This window comes from Saimiri boliviensis, chromosome 2 (assembly GCF_048565385.1).
Source record: "Saimiri boliviensis isolate mSaiBol1 chromosome 2, mSaiBol1.pri, whole genome shotgun sequence".
In the NCBI taxonomy this organism is placed as follows: Eukaryota; Metazoa; Chordata; class Mammalia; order Primates; family Cebidae; genus Saimiri; species Saimiri boliviensis.
Window position 1 is genome coordinate 82,000,912 of NC_133450.1, and position 12,251 is coordinate 82,013,162.

Below are 12,251 nucleotides of genomic sequence, written 5' to 3' on the forward strand. Positions count from 1 at the left end.
AGAATTCGGCTATGAACCCATCTGGACCTGGGCTTTTTTTGGGTGGTAGGCTCTTTATTGCTGCCTCGACTTCAGACCATGTTATTGGTCTATTCAGGGTTTCAGCTTCTTCCAGGTTTAGGCTTGGGAGGATGCAGGTGTCCAGGAATTTATCCATTTCTTCCAGGTTTACTAGTTTATGTGCATAGAGTTGTTTGTAATAATCTCTGATGATGGTTTGGATTTCTGTGGAATCTGTGGTGATATCCCCTTTATCGTTTTTTATTGCATCAATTTGGTTATTCTCTCTTTTCTTTTTTATTAATCTGGCTAGTGGTCTGTCTATTTTGTTGATCTTTTCAAAAAACCAGCTCCTGGATTTATTGATTTTTTGCAGAATTTTTTGTGTCTCTATTTCCTTCAGTTCTGCTCTGATCTTAGTTATTTCCTGTCTTCTGCTAGGTTTTGAGTTTTTTTGATCTTGCTCCTCTAGCTCTTTCAATTTTGATGATAGGGTGTCAATTTTCGATCTCTCCTTTCTTCTCATGTGGGCACTCATTGCTATGTATTTTCCTCTAGAGACTGCTTTAAATGTGTCCCAGAGATTCTGGTATGTTGCGTCTTCATTCTCATTGGTTTCGAAGAACATCTTTATTTCTGCCTTCATTTCATTGTTTATCCAGTCAACATTCAAGAGCAAGTTGTTCAGTTTCCATGAAGCTGTGTGGTTCTGAGTTAGTTTCTGCATTTTGAGTTCTAACTCGATTGCACTGTGGTCTGAGAGACTGTTTGTTATGATTTCTGTTCTTTTGCATTTGTTGAGGAGTGATTTATTGCCAATTATGTGGTTAATTTTAGAGTAGGTGTGATGTGGTGCTGAGAAGAATGTATATTCTGTGGATTTGGGGTGGAGAGTTCTGTAAATGTCTATTAGGTTTGCTTGTTCCAGGTCTGTATTCAGGTCCTGGATATCCTTGTTGATTTTCTGTCTGGTTGATCTGTCTAATATTGATAATGGGGTGTTAAAGTCTCCCACTATTATTGTGTGGGAGCCTAAGTCTCTTTGTAAGTCATCAAGAACTTGCCTTATGTATCTGGGTGCTCCTGTATTGGGTGCGTATATATTTAGGATCGTTAGCTCTTCTTGTTGCAGTGATCCTTTTACCATTATGTAATGTCCTTCTTTGTCTCTTTTGATCTTTGTTGCTTTAAAGTCTATTTTATCAGAGATGAGAATTGCAACTCCTGCCTTTTTTTGCTCTCCATTTGCTTGGTAGATCTTCCTCCATCCCTTTATTTTGAGCCTTTGTGTATCCTTGCATGTAAGATGGGTTTCCTGGATACAGCACACTGATGAGTTTTGGCTTTTTATCCAATTTGCCAGTGTCTTTTCATTGGGGCATTTAGTCCATTGACGTTTAGGGATAGTATTGTTATGTGTGAATTTGATACTGTCATTTTGATGCTACCTGGCTGTTTTATTGGTTAGTTGATGCAGCTTCTTGATTGTGTTGATGCTCTTTTACCATTTGGTGTGTTTTTGGAGTGGCTGGTACTGGTTGTTCCTTTATATGTGTAGGGCCTCTTTCAGGAGTTCTTGTAGAGCAGGTTTGGTGGTGATGAAATCTCTGAGTGCTTGCTTGTTCACAAAGGATTTTATTTTTCCATCACTTATGAAGCTTAGTTTGGCTGGATAGGAGATTCTGGGTTGAAAGTTCTTTTCTTTAAGGATGTTGAATATTGGCCCCCAATCTCTTCTGGCTTGTAGGGTTTCTGCTGAGAGATCTGCTGTGAGTCTAATGGGCTTCCCTTTGTGGGTAACCCGACCTTTCTCTCTGGCTGCCCTTAGCATTTTCTCTTTCATTTCAACCCTGGTGAATCTGACGATTATGTGCCTTGGGGTTGCTCTTCTTGAGGAATATCTTTGTGGTGTTCTCTGTATTTCCTGGATTTGAATATTGGTCTGCCTTGCTAGGTTGGGGAAGTTTTCCTGGATAATATCCTGAAGAGTATTTTCCAGCTTGGATTCATTCTCTTCATCACATTCAGGTACACCTATCAGACGTAGATTAGGTCTTTTCACATAGTCCCACATTTCTTGAAGATTTTGTTCATTCCTTTTTGCGCTTTTTTCTCTGTTCTTGCCTTCTCTTTTTATTTCATTGAGTTGATCTTCGACCTCTGATATCCTTTCTTCTGCTTGGTCAATTCGGCTGTTGAAGCTTGTGCATGCTTCACGAAGTTCTTGTGTTGTGTTTTTCAGCTCCATCAATTCACTTATAATCCTGTCTATGCTGTCCATTCTCGTCAGCAGTTCGTCCAATCTTTTTTCAACGTTCCTATTTTCTTTACGTTGGGTTAGAACATGTTCTTTTAGCTCACTGTAGTTTCTTACTACCCACCTTCTGAAGTCTGATTCTGTCATTTCATCACCCTCCTTCTCCATCCAGTCTGGTTCCCTTGCTGGTGAGGAGTTGTGATCCCTTTTAGGAGGAGAGGTGTTCTGGTTTCGGGAGTTTTCATCCTTTTTGCGCTGGTTTCTTCCCATTTTTGTGGGTTTATCCACCTGTTGTCTTTGTAATTACTGTCTTTCAGATTGGGTCTCTGAGTGAGCTTCTAGTTCGTGGATGCTGAAGTTACTTCTCTTTTTTTTTTTTTTTAAGCTTTCCTTCTAACAGTCTGGCCCCTCTGCTGTAGGACTGCTGAGGTCCTCTCCAGGCCTTGCTTGCCTGGGGGTCACCTGCAGGAGCTGCAGAACAGTAAGGGTTGCTGCCAGTTTCTTCTTCTGCTATCTTTGTCCCAGAAGGATGCTCGCCTACTGTCAGTCCGTTCTCTCCTTTATGAGGTGCGTCTTTGGATCTATGGGGGTCAGGGAGCTACTTGAGGAGACAGTCTATCTTTTATTGGGGCTTAAGTCCTGAGTTGTGAGCTCCGTTGTTCGTTCAGAGCTGCTGGGCAGGTATGTTTAGGTCTGCTGCAGCTGAACTCATAAAGCACTTTTTGTTCCCAGGTGCTCTGTCCTAGGGAGTTGGAGCTTCATGAGTTTCCATTGCACTACTGCCTTTTTTGATTTTTCTTTCAGGTCTGACCCGCCCAGCTAGCAGCACGCCTAGCCTCTGCCTGCCCGCAGGGGCTTTGCTGAGCTACTGTGGGCTCCGCCCAGCTGCCCTGAGCTCTTTCCTGCAGTCCTGTTTATATGGGCGTAGTTAGAACTGTCTCTGCAACGGTGGCCCCACCTCTGTTATGGCGGACTCTCTCTGTTGTAGCAGGTTGCCTTGGCAACAGTGGGTTGCCTCGGCAATGGGGGCCTGCGTCCCTAGCCGTGGAGAGTCTCAGTAATGGCGGAAGCCCCTCCCCCGCGGAGCCTGACTGTCCTGGTTCAGCTGTGCTTGGTTTGTAGGGCTCAACCCAGAGAGTTTCCAATTACTGTTTTTGTTTTCGTTCTTGTTGGGGGTGGAGGGGTGGGACCAACCGAGCCTGATCACCTGGCTCCCTGACTCAGAGTCTTTTCTTTTAAGTTGAACGACCCCACGTTCCAGTCGCTTGTTGAAAAGGCGCCGGGATCTCCCGTGCTGCGACTCACTGAATCAGCTCGAACTGCGGTGCCGGCTCCTGGTGGATTTTTTGCCTAGGAATCTCCTAGCCTGGCTCGCTATTTCAGATGAATGGGCAACTCTGCCATCTCAGGGCTCTGCTCGCCAGCTAAGAGGGCTCCCAGAGCAGTGGCTTTTGTACGGAGAACCGCAGCAACAGGGCGTGGTCACAGCAGCCGCGCCGGCAGAATCAGCCCCACGGGGGCCAAAACAGCCGCACCGGCTGGGACTGCGATGCTGGCAACCCCTCTGCCTGGGTATCTCCTGGTCTGTGGGCAATAAGAGTTCGTCTGGAAATGCGGCATCCACTCACCCTCTGCACTTTCACTGGGAGCTGAAGTCCTGAGCTGTTCTTAGGCGGCCATCTTCCCAGCATTCCGTAACTGGCTTTCTTGTGTACCAGTGTCTGCTACTTGGAACCTTGCTGCCTACTCTGTCATCTTTTTCAGCCTCTGCTTCTGCTTCTAGTCTCTGTTCTGTCTAACAGTTCTCTCCACTTACCTTCTTGTCTTCTCCTTCTCCTTTATGTAGTAGACATTGTCAGCAAATTGGAGGAAGGCTTTTCCTACAATGGCCAGTGCAGCTCTTTAGCACTTTTGGCCATTTTTGTTGCCGGGTGTTCAGGAACTTGATCTGAAACTTAAATACTGTTTTTTTAAAGGTGTTTTCTGAATTTGAAGCCAGAGATTTGTCCAGAAACCTGTCTATATATAAATGTAGTTTTACTTTACCTCTTATGAAATATAGTGACCCATACTAAGAGTATCTCTTGTTTTTAATAAGAGCAGAATAATTTAGTTTTTTGTATTTATTTTCCAACATATTGCTTTGATAGTCTCATATGTTTAAGTCCAGAGGAAAATTCCAGTTCTTCTATGAGGACTTTCTTTACTCTTCTAGAACCTATGCAGACTCTATCATAGCAGTTATTCACATAGCCTTGAAATGTGCATGTTCTCGCCCTTAAAGGCCGCCCTTTGAAATCAAGGAGGGGTTGGGAATCTATTTGTGTCATCTTTGTATTCCCCTCTTTACTACAGCTCTTAAGACAATACCTTGTATATAGTCGCCTTCTCCAGAATGTTCTATTGAGTTGAACAATCTGCCCACTCTCAGGTCCCTTTTGTGGTTTGTGGATGATGCTAGTTGAGGGTCCCTCCCACCAAATGTGCCATCTTGCATTTGCTCACATTAAAACTTCTCTGCCAGTTGCACAGGTTTCTAAGTTTTTTCTATTATCTGTCCCCAAAGATCCTAGCTCTTTGCTGCTTGGGGAAATTTAGTGTAAAACAGAAACAAATGAAGTTACTGTATGCTTCCCCTTCCAGAGCCATTTAAAAAATAAAATATTTAAAAATACTCTGTTCTTACAGAAAAATGCTTGTTTGTTCCTCACACGTTTTCATCTCTGAGCCAGTTCACTCCCCACAATAAAACAGCCCCATTGCTTTTAAAAAGAGCTTTATTGAAATATAATTTATGTATCATACAATTCATCTATTTAAAGTACATAATTCAGTGGCTTTAAGTTTATTCACAGAGTTGTACAACCATTACCACAATATAATTTTAGAATATTTTCATGACCACTAAAAGAAACCACATGCCCCTTAGCAGTCACTCCACAGTTACCCAGCTTCTGGTCTGAGGCAAAGCACAAATCTACTTTCTGTCTCTATAGATTTGCCAGTGCTGGACATTTCATATAAATGAAATTATATCTACCATGTGTGGTCTTTTGTGACTGGCTTCCTTGACTTGATACTGCTTGATACTTGGTTTTTAAAAATACTCTTGTATTTGTAATTTCTCCTCAGAACAGATGTCTTATAACTCTCATAAGTCCTTCTGTGGCCTGGTTTTATTGGATTTGTGAGATTTGATTAAGTTGCAGGATATACTGTTACACATCAAATAACATTGGCTGCTGATGATAATGAAAATGGCCCTGTTTCAGAGCCAAGATTTGGTTATACTTGTATTTCATAAGACTGATCCAAACTACGAATGTAGTCAAATGAATTGGGGTATATGGAACTCCATAATTTTCAGACTGACCCATTTGCTAATGGATTATTTAAGGTTTTGAGGTTTTTAATTCCTAGGGATCTTAAAGCATTGGAACTGGAAGGGACCCAGCAGTCATGAAGCTTAGTCCCTCTTCTCTAACTCCTATCCCATATTACAGAATTCAGAATGTTCGTTGCTTAAGATCAAATAGATAATTAATAACAGAACCAATTATAGCAAGGTTAGACCTGATGTGTGTCGATTCCTAATCCAAGGTTCTTTACTTCTTTTTGGATTTTGTTGCTATTGTACCCTGGGTTTTCTAGAAACAAGAGCCTGACTGGAAATTAAGTGATGCTTTATTGGGTGGTACAATTTCAGGAGTAAGAGTGAAGGAAAAGAGATGAGAAGTGAGAAGCTTTGAGGAACAAAGCAAGGTGATTTGATTACTGTTAGCGACTGTGTCATGATGATCCTCAAAGAGACATGGCTGATTCTGCAAGCACGTAGGCTTGACTAACAGTTGATGAGAACAAAGAGGGAGAGGGAATTTATCTGCCCATTTTCTCTCTGGCTGCTGTTTTCCATTATCAAAGGTCAGTCCATGGAGAGTTAACTCACAGTTCTGAGTGGTGTCATCCTGTCCTTTTACTTGGAAAGCCAGATTCTGTGCCCTGGTAAAGGATTTCATCCAAGTTGGTAAGTGGTACGGAGAATCCAGAAGCTCTGGGTATATCATTAATTTGTAGTTAATAGGGAGGATCTCCTCCTCCCCTACAATGTCCCTGATTGTCCTCAGGGATGATGAGACAGTGGTGTGGAAGGAAACTGAGGAGGTGTTTAAGGGTCAATGAGATAATGGTGTGGAGGAGAACCGAGGAGGTGTCTGATACACTTGCCAAGAGAGTGTCCTTCCTAGCCTAGGTTTCTGAAGTCATCCTTTATGACCATGATAACACGTTTAGCACTTAGTCTATTTGAAGGAATAACTTAAATTATATTGATGGTTTTTTTTCTAATGAGACATTTTTCTCATTGCTATGGCTGACACTCTTTAGAGTATTGAAACATGTAAATAAAACTGTCATTAGGAAACTTGTTCTCTTGGCCATCTCTCTTTTCTAGAAAAGAGAAAACACCTGGAAAGGCTTTTCAGAATTATAATTGCTTGGTACCTGGGTTTCTGTGTAGATTGCCCCACATGCAGAGATTTCCTCAATTCTATTCTCATTCTTCTTTCCAGATGAATTAACTAGCCTATATTGAGATTTCTCCTGCTCTGTTTAGTTTATTTTCACTGTATTTGCCCTACCCTCTTTCATTTATATGGTACTTTAGATTTTTTCTATCCTGGTTTGATTACATGCTAATTTTCCTCCTGGATGTCTTTAATTTTTGGGAATCCCCCCTGACTGCCTTGAATTTTGAATACTTGTTGACTACCTAAATATAAGTTGGAGTATTTGTTCTAGGCCAAGTTGTCAGAAAGAATTTGGACAGTGGGCAAAGAGATGAATAAAGCTTTAAGCTCTTAAGTGAATAACTGCAAATGAAAATTTTAAAGTTAATTCTTTGGAAAGGTTTGAAGATGAGAGGGAATTGTATGTTGATTAATGAATAAGGGAGGAGGTTATTTCAATGTGAGGACAAATGGGAAGAAATACCAGAATAAGGAGGCAAAATGGTGGTTAGAAAATACCTGCTATAGAAAATGAAGAAGATCACACAAAGAATCGGAGACTTATAATCATGACATTTGTAGAATTAGAAAATCTTCAGAGCAGGAGGAGGCCTTAAAAATAGTTGAGTTGAATCCAGTTAATGTATAGGTGAAGAAACTGAGACTGAAAGAGGCTAAGTGACTTAGATCACATAACGGTTAAGATCAGCACCCAAGATTTGAATTGAGGTCTTTTGATTGCAGATGGTTTTGCCACATCTGCCTTGTAACACAGAGAACCACAGGTATTTTAAGAATGTTTCATATCTCCTTTCCTGAAGAATTGTTTTTACTATCTGGTGGCTTTTTTATAGCAATATTTGGTAAAATTAAAAGGAATTGATTTTTAATTTGTTTTATTTTATTACTTTATTAAGAGACAGAGTCTCACTCTGTCACCTGATCTGGAATGCAATGGCATGATCTCGGCTCACTGCAACCTCTGCCCCCCAGGTTCAAGTGATTCTCTTGCCTCAGCCTCCCAAGTAACTGGGATTACTGGCACCCACCACTACACCCAGCTAATTTTTTTTTGTATTTTTAATAGAGACACGGTTTTACCATGGCAGGCTGGTCTCAAATTCCTGTCCTCGTGATCCACCTGCCGTAGCCTCCCAAATTCCTGGGATTACGGGCATGAGCCACCATGTGTGGCTATTTTTAATGTTTTAAAATGCATTGCATAGTAAAGCTGGTAATATATATAGTGACTTTATGTTGACAGTATAGTGTCAGTTACGGGACCTCAACAAGCAAATGAGATCTCCTTAGTAGCTGAGGATAGTGCTAATTGTTTAATAAAAGCACTTTAATGGTTGCTTTTGTCATAAAAACATAGACCACTATCTAAATCCATATCAAGTTATAAGACTTCAGTGTTTTTCTGGAGTCCAAATAATTGTTCTTGTGTTTGATCCTTCTACAGTGCTACTACTGATCTATAACGTGCCAGAGTCTTTAATCCTGGGGCCAAGTAAAAAATAAAATAAGACACAAACAATTCCCACCCCAGCTGCCCACCCTCATTCCTGGCCACAAAGCTTTGTGAGAGAGGAGGGGCTGCATTTCAGATCCCATAGCCAGGTGCCTTTGAGCAGTGCACAAACTGTGCAATCTTAGGAAGCAGCTCCACTCTTTTGGAAGCAGATCCTTGTGTACTTTTCATCCTTGTGATTCTGGTCTTACCTTTTTGAAAAGTAACATATCACTTACAGTTTTATCCTAAAGAGTTTGCATATGATTAAAATATGGGTGAAATCTGATTAGAGGATTATTAATATATTCTCCAAATAATAGAATTAGCTGTAATTCTGTAGAATTATTCTAGCTAGAAAAATTCTGTTCTTTGGAGGACAATCCCTATGAAAATAACATTCAGTTGATAGTTAAAATCTCTTAAACAACTCTTTACATTATATGTTTTTACATTCACTCAAGAGTCAGTTTCTTGACACAAGAGCAGAAAATCAAACACCGCGTGTTCTCACTCATAGGCGGGTGTTGAACAATGAGAACACATGGATATGGGGAGGGGAGTACTACACACTGGGGTCCGTTGAGGGGAAATGGGGGAGGGATGGGGCATGGGGAGGTGGGGAGAGATAGCATGGGGAGAAATGACAGATATAGGTGAAGGGGAGGAAGGCAGCAAATCACACTGCCATGTGTGTACCTATGCAACAGTCTTGCATGTTCTTCACATGTACCCCAAAACCTAAAATGCAATAAAAAATTTTAAAAAAAGAGTCAGTTTCTATAATGAAGATGTTATTTATCACAAAATTAGTTAATGTGTATTTTAAGAGGCTCTTGGTAAAATCTGGCAGGTTTGGGATTTTTATGGTTGTAAAGAGTTGTTCCAATGGCTCTGGAGAGCAGATGGTTGCAGGGAAGATAATATATGATGGAGGTTGGGATAAAAGCTGCTACCACAGCCTGATGCTTTCTTCCTTCAATGCCTCATTTTCACCTGTGAGCCAATAATTAGGAAAATGAAATAACATTAATACAACACTGTGTTTTATGTTATTAGTAACTGTTAATCCTTTAAGTGCCAGAGATTTTGTGTTTTATAAGACATAAGTAATCATATATACATTATGTCAAGTAGTTGAACATGAGAAGGCAAACAACCATAGATATATTCCATAGGAGTGTTTTTTATAAAATTCACAATTTTGATGCTTTAAAGATTGAGTGCTTACAGTGTGCTATTTGCTTTCACATGTGTGATGATATTTAATTCTATGAAATGGAAATTACCTCATTTTGTAAATGACTTGCTCAGTGCCCCTTCTTTTCACATTCTGAATTCTTTCATAAACTATGTTATCTGTGCCTGTGACTTCAGTTATCATCTATAAAATTAATAATTATATCAGATGTATATTTCTCACCCTAAGCATCAGATTTTTATATCTGATGATCTTTTTAGCCTCTGTGTTTGAATATCTCAGAACAAACTTAGCTCATGGATTTCTCTATCAAACCTGTGTTTGATAGAGAAGTGTTCTCTTTATTAATGAGTGACATCACCATTCATCATCCATCTAATTGTGCAAAATTAGAAACTTAGGTCTTGCCATAAGCCATCCTTACTCTTGTCTCACATCCGGTATGTCACAGAGTCGTCACAATTTTACTTCCTACGTAACTGAAATCTGTCTGCTTTTCTCCATCTCCACTGCCACTGCTCCCGTCCAGGCTCTCTAGCGTCATATTTTCTGCTATTCCAGTATAAATACTAGTATTTGGGCTTTTCACCCACTTATCATTCTCCACAAAGCAACCAGAATGATCTTTGCAAAACACTAATTTCAAGATGTCACTACCCATTCTACCATCCTTAAAACTCTAATGAACTTTACTTCCAGAACTTCCTGTTGCTTTTTTTTTTAAATTGCATTTTAGGTTTGGGGGTACATGTGAAGAACATGCAAGATTGTTGCATAGGTACACACATGGCAGTGTCACACATGTTTGCTGCCTTCCTTCCCCTCACCTGTATCTGTCATTTCTCCCCATGCTATCTCTTCCCACCTCCCCACCTCCCCATCCCTCCCCCATTTCCCCACAATGGACCCCAGCGTGTAGGGCTCCCCTCCCTGTGTCCATGTGTTCTCACTGTTCAACACCCGCCTGTGAGTGAGAACATGCAGTGTTTGATTTTCTGCTCTTGTGTCAGTTTGCTGAGAATGATGGTTTCCAGGTTCATCCATGTCCCTACAAAGGACGCAAACTCATCGTTTTTGATGGCTACATAATATTCCATGGTGTATATGTACCACATTTTCCTTATCCAGTCTATCATCGATGGGCATTTGGATTGGTTCCAGGTCTTTGCTATTGTAAACAGTGCTGCAATGAACATTCGTGTGCACGTGTCCTTATAGTAGAATGATTTATAATCCTTTGGATATATACCCAGTAATGGGATTGCTGAGTCAAATGGGATTTCTATTTTTAGGTCCTTGAGGAATCGCCACACTGTCTTCCACAATGGTTGAATTAATTTACACTCCCACCAACAGTGTAAAAGTGTTCCTATTTCTCCACATCCTCTCCAGCATCTGTTGTCTCTAGATTTTTTAATGATCACCATTCTAACTGGTGTGAGATGGTGTATCTCAATGTGGTTTTGATTTGCATTTCTCTAATGACCAGTGATGAGCATTTTTTCATGTTTGTTGGCCTCCTGTATGTCTTCTTTTGTAAAGTGTCTGTTCATATCCTTCACCCATTTTTGAATGGGCTTGTTTGTTTTTTTTTCTTGTAGATCTATTTTAGTTCTTTGTAAATTCTGGATAGCAGACTCTTGTCAGATGGGTAGACTGCAAAAATTTTTTCCCATTCTGTTGGTTGCCGATTCACTCTACTGACTGTTTCTTTTGCCGTGCAGAAGCTGTGGAGTTTGATTAGGTCCCATATGTCTATTTTGGCTTTTGTTGCCATTGCTTTTGGCGTTTTGGTCATGAAGTCCTTGCCTACACCTATGTCCTGAATGGTTTTGCCTAGATTTTCTTTTAGGGTTTTTATGGTGTTAGGTCTGATGTTTAAGTCTTTAATCCATCTGGAGTTAATTTTGGTGTAAGGTGTCAGGAAGGGGTCCTGTTTCTGCTTTCTGCACATGGCTAGCCAGTTTTCCTGTTGCTTTTAAAATGAAGACCAAATCTTTGCTATGACTGGCAAGGACTTCTGTGGTTGCTTTCCTTCTGTGTTCGTCTTTTGCAAGTATCTCCCTAACTCTCTGAGTTTTTTAATGTACCACATAACCTCCTGCTACAAACTTTTGCCTTCCCTTTGTCTGAAGTTGGTTTCCTGCTCTAAGTTACCTCCTATTCCATCTGATTTTAGCTTCTTCTGGGAAGCCTTACCTGACTCCTGATACACAACAGATCTAGTCTTCCTGTAGTATTGTCTCATAATATCATTTACCTCTTCATTGTAACACTTAGCACAGTTACACTGTTGTAATTATTTGTGTGATATTTTTAAAATAGCATGCATCTCTCTTATCAGACCATAAACTCCCCCATGAAAGGGAGTGTGTCTTGTTTTATGTCCTGTTATATCCCCATCACCTAAGATACTGCCCAGCACATACTAGACCCTAAATATACATTTGCGAATGAATGAACAAATTAATTCAATATTCTTTAGGGCCCTTTCTGGTTTTTAATTCTATAATTCTATAAGGGACAGTGAAGTATACCACTAGATAAGTACTAAATGGAGAGTAATTGTTCACTGTGTTTAAGAAATGGTCACGGTATCTTTTTGGGGGGGCTAAAACTGGTACATTAGAGTGGGGCTTCCCAAAATCAGAGTGAAAGGACTTATGGTGTCTAATATTGTTCCTAGGCACTATCTCAGGGTGTCCTGACAAATATTTTGATTCTGAAAATGGAAACAAATGTTATGTAAAAAGAAGTGGCTGTGGAACCAATAGT

General features: G+C 40.4%; 1 protein-coding gene across 6 annotated transcripts in view; it reads left to right on the forward strand.

The window, feature by feature from the left end:
* FRMD5 (FERM domain containing 5) overlaps positions 1 to 12,251 on the forward strand; it is a 349,168-nt gene that overhangs the window by 158,763 nt on the left and 178,154 nt on the right. The gene's annotated exons all lie outside the window — the stretch shown is intronic.